Source organism: Carassius carassius, chromosome 5, assembly GCF_963082965.1.
Source record: "Carassius carassius chromosome 5, fCarCar2.1, whole genome shotgun sequence".
NCBI classification, from domain to species: Eukaryota; Metazoa; Chordata; class Actinopteri; order Cypriniformes; family Cyprinidae; genus Carassius; species Carassius carassius.
The window spans coordinates 6,948,524-6,963,373 of record NC_081759.1 but is presented as its reverse complement, the minus strand read 5'-3'; positions in this window follow the sequence as shown (position 1 = coordinate 6,963,373).

Genomic DNA, 14,850 nt, shown 5'->3' with positions numbered 1-14,850 from the left:
AATATATATAAAGGTTTTATTTCCACAGAATCTTTATGAAGGATGATTTTATGTAGAAACCAGTAAATCACACACACACACGTTTGTTTTTGTGAAAAGTGGGGACATCCCATAGGTGTAATGGTTTTTATACTGTACAAACTGTATATTCTATCGCCCTTCACCAACCCTAAACCTAACCCTCACAGGAAACTTTGTGCATTTTTACTTTCTCAAAAAAACTAATTCTGTATGATTTATAAGCGTTTTGAAAAATGGGGACATGGGTTATGTCCTCATAAGTCACCCTTTCCTTGTAATACCTGTGTCATACCCATGATTTTATACAGTACAGAGTTATGTCCTGATATGTCACAAAAACAAGAGCACACACACACACACACAAATACTTTAGCTGGGTTTTCACAGGCAGGGTCGCAAATGTACAACTTCCTTTCAGTTCCACAGAGATACACACAAGGCTGCACGCAAAGAAGAAGAAAAGTAAAGACGTTATTTGTAGATAGATAGATAGATAGATAGATAGATAGATAGATAGATAGATAGATAGATAGATAGATAGATTTTTCTCTGCTTGTTTAAAGCATAACTGAAGGATTAATTTTGATGCTTTGATTATTATTTTTCTCTCTTTCTCTCTCCAGAAAACATGACTTAATTCTTGCAGTGGAATATTGATTTTGTAATTGCACAAGTTGACCTTCAACACATTTTTCTACAAGGATAAATCTGATGTTTTGAAAAACAAAAAAAATAATCGAAAAATGTCTTATGAGCAGGTAAGTACCTCATACACTGAAGATGGATTTGTTATGTGTTCACTTATCACTTATTTCAAGTTTGTTATTTTCAGAAATAAAGAAATTAAGTATTAGATCGCTAGTATTCACCATCTAAAAATGGTTTTAACTCAATTATTTATATCTTTTGCTGTAGTTTGTCAGAAGGAAATACCAGTTTACATTTCCAAATGTTCATTTTGCTATTCATTTTAATAATCCAGTGAGATTTATGTTTGCACAAGGAGTATGATAGCAGCCAGTGCTCCATACAGAGATCTGATCTCATCATCATCAGTCTGTCTGGAATGACATGAAGAAACAAAAAAAAACTGAGACAGACTAACATCTCTAAGAGGCTTCAAGAAATCTACAGCAAAAGATAAAAATAACTGACTGAAATTTTTTTTAGCTTGGCCACCATATATATATATATATATATATATATATATATATATATATATATATATATATATATATATATATATATATATTAGGGGTGTAACAGTACGCAAAAATCACGGTTCGGTACGTACCTCGGTTTTAAAGTCACGGTTCGGTTCATTTTCGGTACAGTAAGGGAAAGAAATGCAAACATTAAACTGCAGTTTGTTTATTACTATACACTTTTTTTAACAATTTGTTTACACTTTTTTTAAATACTTTTTAATAACATATATATAAAATAAAAAAAGAATAAGAAATAAAATACTGCTGCAAAGTTCCCCACTAAATAAAATACTCTCAGTCTCAAACCAATATCATATAATAAAATATAATGAAAAATATAAATAAATAACTCTGATTACAGTGCAGCATTACCAATCCCAGCTTGTAGGCCTGCTCATATTTAAAATATATATATAACTTTTCCAAAGTGTAAAGTTGCAGCCGTCACGCAACTGACACGCAGCAGAAACACCACGCTCACGCCACGCAGCCAGTGTGTCACCGGCCTTAGAATCAGCTGCAAGGCGGGATTTGCGCTGAACGCGGAGACTGTAAACACGAAAATGTACCCGTGTTCCGCATACAAAATATTGCATTCGGTCATTCGGTACACACGTGCACCGTACCGAAAGCCCTGTACCGAAACAGCCCGGTACAAATACACGTACCATTACACCCCTTATATATATATACAACCAATTTAACATTTGAAAGAGTTTAATGTAGAAATGTGGTCGCTAATTTTTTCAAGATCAGTTTTAATTGTGTAACTGTTAATAGATTTGAACAAAGACATAAAGTGTAACTACGCACAGGCTACTGTATATTTATTGCAAATACAAAAATAAGTGAAGAAAACGAAGTACTTAATAAAATAATCATCCTTTACTTCAATATATGAACACAGATAACCTTTGTTAACAGGTTAATATAACGTTTCCCATTCTATGACTAGTAAAATAATGGCAACTGACTCTGATGAACACGGCTCTACTCGGAGCAGCTGCGAGCTGCGTCTTCTTCTTGTGTGACAGGTGTCAGTGTTAAGGCACAATACTGCCACCTAGGAGCTCAACCAGGTACTGGAGCTGGAGTATTTACATGTGGTGTTATTATAAGAGAACTGTTCATTTTAAATATTTCAGTTATTGCTAATATCGGTATATCGTCACACACTAAGTTAACACAATATCGATAATTGTTGCTTTGAATATCACGGTTATCAAATACCAGTATATCAAGACACCACTATATATATATATATATATATGTATGTGTGTGTGTGTGTGTGTGTGTGATTGTAATAATTGTAATTACTTTTTAGTGCAGTCTGACACACTTTTTCTATTTTTACACATGCATGGTCCCTTTTTTTATCTTTACACTCACTCAGAGTCTCTTGTAAAATGAGAGGAGGTGAGGACATGTCAGATCCTTTCATTAAGATGTTCTCACCTCTCCAGTCTCTCTCTCTTTTATCCAGACCACACAGGGGAGCTGCTGAGGGTCTCTGGGGTTCAGGGTTCAATGTCCAAATCAGCGGCAGGGTGCCGGACGGCAGCTCCTCTTCAGCTCAGCCTGTGATTTATGGCTACTGCCCCGATACATGGCATTAACGCTTTTCGAGTGCTCCACAGACCGTGGGGAAAGATGAAATAAATCAAAACCCTATAAGATCTCTCTCACACACACACACACACACACACACATCCACACACGCATGATATCAGCCACAGAGCAGCAGCAAGCATGCAGTCAGGAGTCTGCTGCAGTGAATTGGCCTATTGAGTCTATTGAAAAGGGCTGTGTGTAAATGCACTGTTATAGATTTGAAGGTGTTTGTTGTGTGCAGACGCACCGTGGCGGAAACACAACATTCATCACGGTTTTGTTTGCAAGGCTGCTTTGAATAATGTAGCATACTATTGCATCTGTTCTGTGCATTCTGGACCACCGTCTGCAGCTGTAGGGATTTCTACTGCCCGTGCGTCTGAATTAATAACTTCTCCATAGACCGGATCTGGTTAAAGCTAAACCCACATGTAAATAACTTCCTGGAGCTCCTTGAAATTCTGATAATTATTATGTATTGCTAACATTGTCTGAAGGAAATGTGAGTAGCCACGATGCTAGAGGGTTACAGGGTGATGCAAAGGCGTTATGTGTGGTTTCTTAATCAAATCTCTATGATACTCTGGGTTGCCTCAGCAATTTTTAGGCTTATGTTAGTAAGTGACGAATAGTTTGTATAATAATATCTAGTTGCATAATATATATATATATATATATATATATATATATATATATATATATATATATATATATATATACTATATTTATGGATTTAAAAAAATGCATTTCAATAATATTTAGACACAATTAATTGCCATTTTGCATTAATCTAACCCCATTACTCTATAGGAGAAACATTTGAGATATTAAATCGAGATCTCATTTGTGTTTTTATCTTTCTTCTGTGTTTATCATATATGTCTAAAGGATGTAAGTCTGTCACATAAAACATCATCAACCTCCTATTTGGAGGCTTTTGTACATAGTTTGGCTGTTTCAGCTAAGATTGCTCAAGTGTTGGTGGTTATTTTTGTCAGAACTAGGCAAAGTTTATGCAATTGCACAACAGCTGATACAGTTTTCAGAGTCGGTCAGCTATAACCATGATGTTATGTTCTCGTTTAAAATTGTAGAACTCCCTAGTGAAAAAAAAGAACAAAAAAAACACAAAAAGTATACCAAGTATACTTGCAGCCAGACTAATTGTCAGCATACTTAAAGTTTGTTAATGATTAGTTAACTTGAAGTGTGCTATTTTGGAACAACTTTTTTTGTACTAAGTGTATTTTAGTTGTAATTAAATTATACTACAATATAACTTTGTGTAGTGTACGTATTTGTGCTAAATTGGAACAACTTCAAGTATACTTAGTAAACTTTAAGCATATACCTATTTACAAGCTTGATTAGTATCATTATTATTATTATTATTATTATTATTATTATTATTATATATTAGTAAAATATAAATATTGTTTGTATTATAAGAGTACATTACAAATTAATTATGAGTTTCTTTAAAACACACAAGCAATATACTATAAATATATTATTTTTGAGTAAAAATATGCAAATCTTTCCCCAATGCTTAATCCACTTTTCAAGGTCATTACAATAAATACATAACTTCAATGACAGGCAGAGACAAATTATTAACAGTTCAAACAGTGTTTATGTAAACCTCAAATGGTTTTATCATTGCAAAACATAAAATGCCCCAACCATGTGCTTAAATGAAAAGAACACTGAAAGAAACAAACATAAAATTAAAGCTGCAAGCAGCGATGAATGGGCCCTCGGACCTGGGCTCACCGGCAGCGAGTGGCTTTAGTTAATAGGTGAACAGTGAGAAATATGCATTTAAACTCATAAATGTAAGTGAAATATATCAAAGTTTATTCCATATATGTGCCAATCTTCCTGTTGCCAGCAGGTGGCGCTATCATTATAATGGAATATTGGCCTTCAGATGTGCCAGGACTCTTATCGAACATGTGAAGTTTGGGGAAGATCGAAGATTTTATGCATGAGTTACAACAACTTCTCTTGCTATGGCGAGACATCACATTTTGTCATGGCGCCATGAACACGCCCTTTAACAAAAACTCAAGATCTCCACAATTTAACACAGGCCTTTAGATTAGACTGACCACAAAAAATACATTAATGTCCAAAAATTTCTAGGAGTAGTTTGTCGCAACGTAAAACATGTCACTTCCTGTTGCCAGCAGGTGGAGCTATGACTTTAACTGAATATGGGCATGTAGATCTGTTAAGGGCAGAAGTCTTATGTAACATGTGAAGTTTGGGACAGATTGAACATTGTATGTCTGAGTTACAGCAACTTCCTTTTTCATGGCGAAACATAAAAATTTGTCAGGGCGCCATGGACACGCCCTTTAACGAAACCTCAAGATCTTCGCAATTTAACATCACAAAGGCCTTTACATTACACTGACCAAGTTTGGTGTTGATCTGATTAAATCTCTAGGAGGAGTTTGTTAAAGTACAACCCCTGAAAATGGAAAAAACAACACTAGTTTTGCAGAGAAATTTCTAAATAACCGACTTTCTGTTGGGATTCGGATTTCGTACCTAGAGACTTTTTTGTAGATATTGGTGTGTTACATGTGTGTACCGATTTTCGTACATGTACGTGAAACATAGCTCGAGGGGCACTCCGTTGAAAGTGTATAGGTGGCGCTATCGAGCCATTTTGCCACACCCGATGGAATATTGGTCTTCAGATCTGTTCAGGCCAGGACTCTTATCAAACATGTGAAGTTTGGGTAAGATCAGACATTTTATGCATGAGTTATAACATCTTTTATTCCCATGGCAAGACATCAAACTTTGTCATGGCGACATTGACACGCCCTTTAACGAAAACTCAAGATCTTCACAACTAATCTTCGCACAGGCCTTTAGATTAGACTGACTACAAAAAAGACATTGATGTCATAAAATTTCAAGGGGTAGTTCGTCGCAGTGTAAAATGTCACTTCCTGTTGCCAGCAGGTGGCGCTATGACTATAACTGAATATGGGCATGTCAATCTGTTCAGGAATTGCAATTTAACATCGCAAAGGCCTTTAGATCAGGCATGCCAAATTTGGTGTTGATCTGAATAAATCTCTAGGAAGAGTTTGTTAAAATACAACGTATGGAAATGACAAAAATTACACAAAATTTGCTCATAAAATTAAAAATAACCGACTTCCTGTTGGGTTTAGAATTTTGCTCCAAGACTCTTTTTTTGTAGGTATTGGTGTGTTACATGTGTCTGCCAATTTTCGTGCATGTACGTGAAACATAGCTCGAGGCGCACACCGTTGAACGTCTATAGGTGGCGCTGTCGAGCCATTTTGCCACACCCACTTCTGAAACCCATATCAGACGTAAATTTTCGCCAGTTCTGAGGTGTGTGCAAAGTTTCATGACTTTTTGAGCATGTTTAGGCCCTCAAAAATGCGATTCATTTTGGAGAAGCGGAATAATAATAATAATAATAATAATAATTATAATAATAATAATAATAAACGGAGCAATTCCAAGAGGGTCCTCACACCATCGGTGCTCGGGCCCTAATTAAAGCTGCAAGCAGCGATGAAAGGGCCCTCGCACTCGGACTCAACACCACCCGGTGCCCATAGGAGGAGCAGTTAACGTTGGGCCATATGCATATAAAATAGAAAATATTTTTGCCACATTTCCTGCTGCAAACAGGTGGCGCTATGATTATAACTGAATATCGACATGTAAATGTCTTCAGGCCAGGACTCTTACCAAACATGCAAAGTTTCTGACAGATCAGACAAGTCATGTTTAAGTTATTATAAAATAAGTAATTTCCTGTTGCCAGCAGGCGGCACTATACTTATAATTGAATATTGGCCTTTTGTTGTGTTCAGGCCAGTACTCTTATAAAACATGTGATGTTTGGGTCAGATTGGGAATTGTATGCATGAGTTACAAACACTTCCTGATTTATAGTATTATTAGCATCATTTTGCACATACTAAGTGTTGCTAGAATGTTTGAAAATATTTATAGCATGATTAGCACACAATGGCATATTTTACTGTGTTGCAAATAGTGCATAAAAGTGTTAAAACTGAAACTTCCTGTTGCCAGCAGGTGGCGCTATGACTATAACCGAATATGGGCATGTTGATTTATTTAGGACAGGACTATTAACTATTTGTTGCCAGCCTATTTAACACTTTTTGACACTTTTTAATTTGTTCCTAGGAGTCCATAACAGTGTTAACCTTGTCACTTCCTGTTACCAGCAGGTGGCGCTATGACTATAACTGAATTTGGTCATGGGTGTTTGTTCAGAACAGAACACCTATCACACGTGTGAAGTTTGGAGAAGATCGGACATTGCTTGCCTGAGTTACAGCAACTTCCTTTTTCACTAAATTAGTAGCATGCTTTAGCACTTAGCTAAGTGTTGCTAGCATGTATCAGTATGTATCTAGTATGTTGCCAGCCTATTTGACACTTGTTGATGCTTTTTAATATGTTCCTAGGAGTCCATAACGGTGTTAACCTTGTCACTTCCTGTTACCAGCAGGTGGCGCTATGACTATAACTGAAGCCTTTTTTTCCACACCCACTTCGGAAACCTATATCAGATGTAAATTTTCGCCAGTCCTGATGCATGTGCAAAGTTTTGTGAGTTTTTTAGCATGTTTACGCCCTCAAAAATGCGCTTCATTACGGAGAAGAAGAAGAAGAAGAAGAAACGGAGCAATTCCAATAGGGTCCTCGCACTGCAGTGCTCGGGCCCTAATTAAAACTGCAAGCAGCGATAAACGGGCCCTTGCACCCGGCTCACCGCCAGCGAGTTGCTTTAGTAAAAAGGTGAACGGTGAGAAATATGCATTTAAAGTCATAAATATAAGTGGAATATATCAAAGTATATTCCATATATGTGCCAATCTTCCTGTTGCCAGCAGGTGGCGCTATCATTATAATGGAATATTGGCCTTCAGATGTGTTCAGGACAGGACTCTTATCGAACATGTGAATTTTGGGGAAGAGCGAACATTTTATGCCTGAGTTACAACAACTTCTCTTGCTATGGTGAGACATCAAATTTTGTCATGGGGCCATGGACACGTCCTTTAACAAAAACTCAAGTTCTCCACAATTTAACATTACAAAGACCTTTAGATTAGACTGACCAAAATAAAATGTTGATGTCAAACAATTTCTAGGAGTAGTCTGTTGCAGCGTAAAATATGTCACTTCCTGTTGCCAGCAGGTGGCACTTTGACTATAACTGAATATGGGCATGTAGATCTGTTCAGGGCAGAAGTCTTATTTAACATGTGAAGATTGGGGCAGATTGGACATTGCCTGTCTGAGTTATAGCAACTTCATTTTTCATGGCGAATCATCGAAATTCGCCAGGCCGCCACGGACACGCCCTTAAACGAAAACTCAAGATCTTCGCAATTTAACATCGCAAAGGCCTTTAGATTGCACTGAGAAACATTGGTGTTGATCTGAATAAATCTCTAGGAGGAGTTTGTTAAAGTACAACCCCTGAAAATGGCAAAAACGACACCCATTTTGCTGAGAACATTCAAAATAACCAACTTCCTGTTGGGATTCGGATTTCCTACCAAGAGACTTTTTTGTAGGTATGGGTGTGTTACATGTGTGTACTGATTTTCATACATGTACGTGAAACAGAGCTCGAGGCGCGCTATGTTGAAAGTGTATAGGTGGCGCTATAGAGCCATTTTGCCACACCCAATGGAACATTGGCCTTCAGATGTGTTCAGGCCAGGACTCTTATCAAACATGTGAAGTTTGGGGAAGATTTCACATTTTATGCCTGAGTTACAAATTTTATTCCCATGGCGCGACATCAAACTTTGTCACGGCGCCAAGGACACGCCCTTTATCGAAAACTCAAGATATTCACAATTCTCTATCGCAAAGGCCTTTAGATTAAACTGACCAAAACACAATGTTGATTTTATTAAATTTCTAGGAGTAGTTCATTGCAGCGTAAAGCATTCACTTCCTGTTGCCAGCAGGTGGCGCTATGACTATGACTAAATTTGGGAATGTTGATCAGTTCAGGTCAGGAGTCTTATCAAACATGTGAAGTTTGGTGCAGATTGGACATTGTATGTCTGAGTTATAGCAACTTCATTTTTCATGGCGAATCATCGAAATTCGGCAGGCCGCCACGGACACGCCCTTAAACAAAAACTCAAGATCTTCGCAATTTAACATTGCAAAGGCCTTTAGATTGCACTGACAAACATTGGTGTTGATCTGAATAAATCTCTAGGAGGAGTTCGTTAAAGTACAACCCCTGAAAATGGCAAAAACGACACCCATTTTGCTGAGAAAATTCAAAATAACGAACTTTCTGTTGGGATTCGGATTTTCTAACAAGAGACTTTTTTGTAGGTATTGGTGTGTTACATGTGTGTACTGATTTTCATACATGTACGTGAAACGGAGCTCGAGGCGCGCTATGTTGAAAGTGTATAGGTGGCGCTATAGAGCCATTTTGCCATACCCAATGGAATATTGGCCTTCAGTTGTTTTCAGGCCAGGACTCTTATCAAACATGTGAAGTTTGGGGAAGATCAGACATTTTATGCCTGAGTTACAATTTTAATTCCCATGGCGAGACATCAAATTTTGTCACGGCGCCAAGGACACGCCCTTTATCGAAAACTCGAGATATTCACAATTCTCTATCGCAAAGTCTTTTAGATTAAACTGACCAAAACACAATGTTGATTTTATTAAATTTCTAGGAGTAGTTCATTGCAGCGTAAAGCATTCACTTCCTGTTGCCAACAGGTGGCGCTATGACTATAACTAAATTTGGGAATGTTGATCTGTTCAGGTCAGGAGTCTTATCAAACATGTGAAGTTTGGTGCAGATTGGAAAATGTATGTCTGAGTTATAGCAACTTCATTTTTCATGGCGAATCATCGAAATTCGCCAGGCCGCCACGGACACGCCCTTAAACGAAAACTCAAAATCTTCGCAAATTAACATCGCAAAGGCCTTTAGATTACACTGACAAACTTTGGTGTTGATCTGAATAAATCTCTAGGAGGAGTTCGTTAAAGTACAACCCCTGAAAATGGCAAAAACGACACCCATTTTGCTGAGAAAATTCAAAATAACGAACTTTCTGTTGGGATTCGGATTTTCTAACAAGAGACTTTTTTGTAGGTATTGGTGTGTTACATGTGTGTACTGATTTTCATACATGTACGTGAAACGGAGCTCGAGGCGCGCTATGTTGAAAGTGTATAGGTGGCGCTATAGAGCCATTTTGCCATACCCAATGGAATATTGGCCTTCAGTTGTTTTCAGGCCAGGACTCTTATCAAACATGTGAAGTTTGGGGAAGATCAGACATTTTATGCCTGAGTTACAATTTTAATTCCCATGGCGAGACATCAAATTTTGTCACGGCGCCAAGGACACGCCCTTTATCGAAAACTCGAGATATTCACAATTCTCTATCGCAAAGGCTTTTAGATTAAACTGACCAAAACACAATGTTGATTTTATTAAATTTCTAGGAGTAGTTCATTGCAGCGTAAAGCATTCACTTCCTGTTGCCAACAGGTGGCGCTATGACTATAACTAAATTTGGGAATGTTGATCTGTTCAGGTCAGGAGTCTTATCAAACATGTGAAGTTTGGTGCAGATTGGAAAATGTATGTCTGAGTTATAGCAACTTCATTTTTCATGGCGAATCATCGAAATTCGCCAGGCCGCCACGGACACGCCCTTAAACGAAAACTCAAAATCTTCGCAAATTAACATCGCAAAGGCCTTTAGATTACACTGACAAACTTTGGTGTTGATCTGAATAAATCTCTAGGAGGAGTTCGTTAAAGTACAACCCCTGAAAATGGCAAAAAAGACAATTTCTTTGCAGAAAAAAAAAATAACTGACTTCCTGTTGGGATTTGGATTTCGTACCAAGAGACTTTTTTGTAGATATTGGTGTGTTACATGTGTGTACCGATTTTTGTACAAGTACGTGAAACGTAGCTCAAGATGCACTTCGTTGAAAATTTATAGGTGGCGCTGACGAGCAATTTTGCCACACCCACCTTAGCAAACCACATCATACCTAATCTTTTGCCAGTTCTGACGTGTGTGCCAAGTTTCATGACTTTTCGAGAAAGTTTCAGAGAAAAAATAAATAAATTAAAGCTGCAAGCAGCGATGAACGGGCCCTCGCACCCAGGCTCACCGCCAGCGAGTGGCTTTAGTAAAAAGGTGAACGGTGAAAAATATGCATTTAAAGTCATAAATATAAGTGGAATATATCAAAGTTTACTCCATATATGTGCCAATCTTCCTGTTGCCAGCAGATGGCGCTATCATTATAATGGAATATTGGCCTTCAGATGTGTTCAGGGCAGGACTCTTATCGATCATGTGAAGTTTGGGGAAGATCGAACAAATTATGCGTTACATGAGTTACATTATGAGTTACAACAACTTCTCTTGCTGTGGCGAGACAACAAAATTTGTCATGACGCCATGGACACGCCCTTTAACAAAAACTCAAGATCTCCACAAGTTAACATTGCACAGTCCTTTAGAATAGACTGACTACAAAAAATACATTAATCTCAAAAAAATTCTAGGAGTAGTTTGTCGCAGCGTAAAACATGTCACTTCCTGTTGCCAGCAGGTGGCGCTATGACTATAACTGAATATGGGCATGTAGATCTGTTAAGGTCAGAAGTCTTATCTAACATGTGAAGTTTGGGGCAGATTGGACATTGTATGTCTGAGTTACAGCAACTTCCTTTTTCATGGCGAAACAACGAAATATGTCAGGCCGCCATGGACACGCCCTTTAACGAAAACTCATGATCTTCGCAATTTAACATCGCAAAGGCCTTTAGATTTAACTGACCAAGTTTGGTGTTGATCTGAAAAAATCTCTAGGAGGAGTTTGTTAAAGTACAACCCCTGAAAATGGCAAAAACAACGGCAATTTTGCAGAGAAAATTCTAAATAACCGACTTCCTGTTGGGATTCGGATTTCGTACCAAGAGACTTTTTCGTAGGTATTTGTGTTACATGTGTGTACCGATTTTCATACATGTACGTGAAACATAGCTCGAGGCGCACTCCGTTGAAACTGTATAGGTGGCGCTATCGAGCCATTTTACCACACCCGATGGAATATTGGCCTTCAGATGTGTTCAGGCCAGGAATCTTATCAAACATGTGATGTTTGGGGAAGATAGGACATTTAATGCCTGAGTTATAACATCTTTTATTCCCATGGTGAGACATCGAACTTCGTCACGGCGCCATGGACTCGCCTTTTTACGAAAACTCAAGATCTTCAAAATATAACATTGCACAGGCCTTTAAATTAGATTGACCACAAAAAAGACATTGATGTCATAAAATTTCTAGGAGTAGTTTGTCGGTGTAAAATATGTCACTTCCTGTTGCCAATAGGTGGCGCTATGACTATAACTGAATTTGGGCATATGAATCTGTTCAGGTTTGGAGTCTTATCAAACATTTGAAGTTTGGGGCAGATTCGACATTGTATGTCTGAGTTATAGCAACTTCATTTTTCATGGCGAATCATCGAAATTCGCCAGGCCGCCACGGACACGCCCTTTGACGAAAACTCAAGCTCTTCGCAATTTAACATCGCAAAGGCCATTAGATTAGGCATACCAAATTTGGTATTGATCTGAACAAATCTCTAGGAGATGTTAATATACAACGCATGGAAATGACAAAAATTGCACAAAATTTGCTCATAATAATAAAAATAACTGACTTCCTGTTGGGTTTAGAATTTTGGTCCAAGAGTCTTTTTTGTAGGTATTGGTGTGTTACATGTGTGTGCCAATTTTCGTGCATGTACATGAAACATAGCTAGAGGCGCATACCGTTGAACGTCTATAGGTGGCTCTGTCGATCCATTTTGCCACACCCACTTCTGAAACCCATATCAGACGTAAATTTTCGCCAGTTCTGAGGTGTGTGCAAAGTTTCATGACTTTTTGAGCATGTTTAGGCCCTCAAAAATGTGATTTATTTTGGAGAAGTGGAATAATAATAATAATAATAATAATAATAATAATAATAATTAAAGCTGCAAGCAGCGATGAACGGGCCCTCGCACCCGGCTCACCGCCAATGAGTCGCTTTAGTAAAAAAGTTAACACCGAGAAATATGCATTTGAAGTTGTAAATATAAGTGGAATATGTCAAAGTGATTTATATCTGCCAGTCTTCCTGCATGTTTCCGAATGCCAACAGGTGGAGCTATGATTATAACTGAATACTGGCCTTTAGATGTCTTCAGGCTATGACTCTTTCCAAATATCTGAAGTTTGGAGAAGATTGGATATTTTATGCACAAGTTACAACAAACCTCTATTCCCATGGCGATACATCAAATTTTGTCACGGTGCCACAGACACGCCCTTTAACAAAAACTCAAGATCTCCACAATTTAACATTGCAAAGAACTTTAGATTAGGCTAACCAAAATAAAATGTTGGTGTCATCAAATTTCTACGAGTAGTTTTGTACAACGTAAAACATGTCACTTCCTGTTGCCAGCAGGTGGCGCTATGGCTATAACTGAATATGGGCATATAGATCTCTTCAGGTCAGGAGTCTTATCCAACATGTGAATTTTGGGGCAGATTGGACTTTGTATGTCGGATTTATAGCAACTTCCTTTTTCATGGCGAAACATCGAAATTTGTCAGGCCGCCATGGACACGCCCTTAAACGAAAACTCAAGATCTTCACAATTTAACATCGCAAAGGTATTTAGATTACACTGACTAACTTTGGTATTTATCTGAATTAATCTGTAGGAGGAGTTCGTTAAAGTACAACCCCTGAAAATGGCAAAAATGACACCAATTTCGCAGAGAAAATTCAAAATAACCAACTTCTTGTTGGGATTCAGATTTCCTACCAAGAGACTTTTTTGTAGATATTGGTGTGTTACATGTGTGTACTGATTTTCGTACATGTACGTGAAACGGAGCTCGAGGCGCGCTATGTTGAAAGTGTATAAGTGGCGCTATCGAGCCATTTTGCCACACCCAATGGAATATTGGCCTTCAGCTGTGTTCAGGCCAGGACTCTTATCAAACATGTGAAGTTTGGGGAAGATCAGACATTTTATGCCTGAGTTACAAATTTTATTCCCATGGCGAGACATCAAACTTTGTCACGGTGCCAAGGACACGCCCTTTATCGAAAACTCAAGATATTCACAATTCAATATCGCAAAGGCCTTTAGATTAGACTGACCGAAATAAAATGTTAATTTTATTAAATGTCTATAGTAGTTCATTGCAGCGTAAAGCATTCACTTCCTGTTGCCAGCAGGTGGCGCTATGACTATAACTAAATTTGGGAATGTTGATCTGTTCAGGTCAGGAGTCTTATCAAACATGTGAAATTTGGTGCAGATTGGACATTGTATGTCTGAGTTATAACAACTTCATTTTTCATGGCGAATCATCAAAATTCGCCAGGCTGCCACGGACATGCCCTTAAACGAAAACTCAAGATCTTCGCAAATTAATATCACAAAGGCCTTTAGATCACACTGACAAACTTTGGTGTTGATCTGAATAAATCTCTAGGAGGAGTTCGTTAAAGTACAACCCCTGAAAATGGCAAAAACGACAAAAATTTTGCTGAGAAAAAAAATAATAACTGACTTCCTGTTGGGATTTGGATTTCGTACCAAGATACTTTTTTGTAGATATTGGTGTGTTACATGTGTGTACCGATTTTCGAACAAGTATGTGAAACGTAGCTCAAGATGCACTTCGTTGAAAATTTATAGGAGGCGCTGTCGAGCCATTTTGCCACACCCACCTTAGCAAACCATATCATACCTAATCTTTTGCCAGTTCTGACGTGTGTGCCAAGTTTCATGACTTTTCGAGAAAGTTTCAGAAAAAAAAGAATAATAATAAACAGAGCAGAAACAAGAGGGTCCTTACACCATCGGTGCTCTGGCC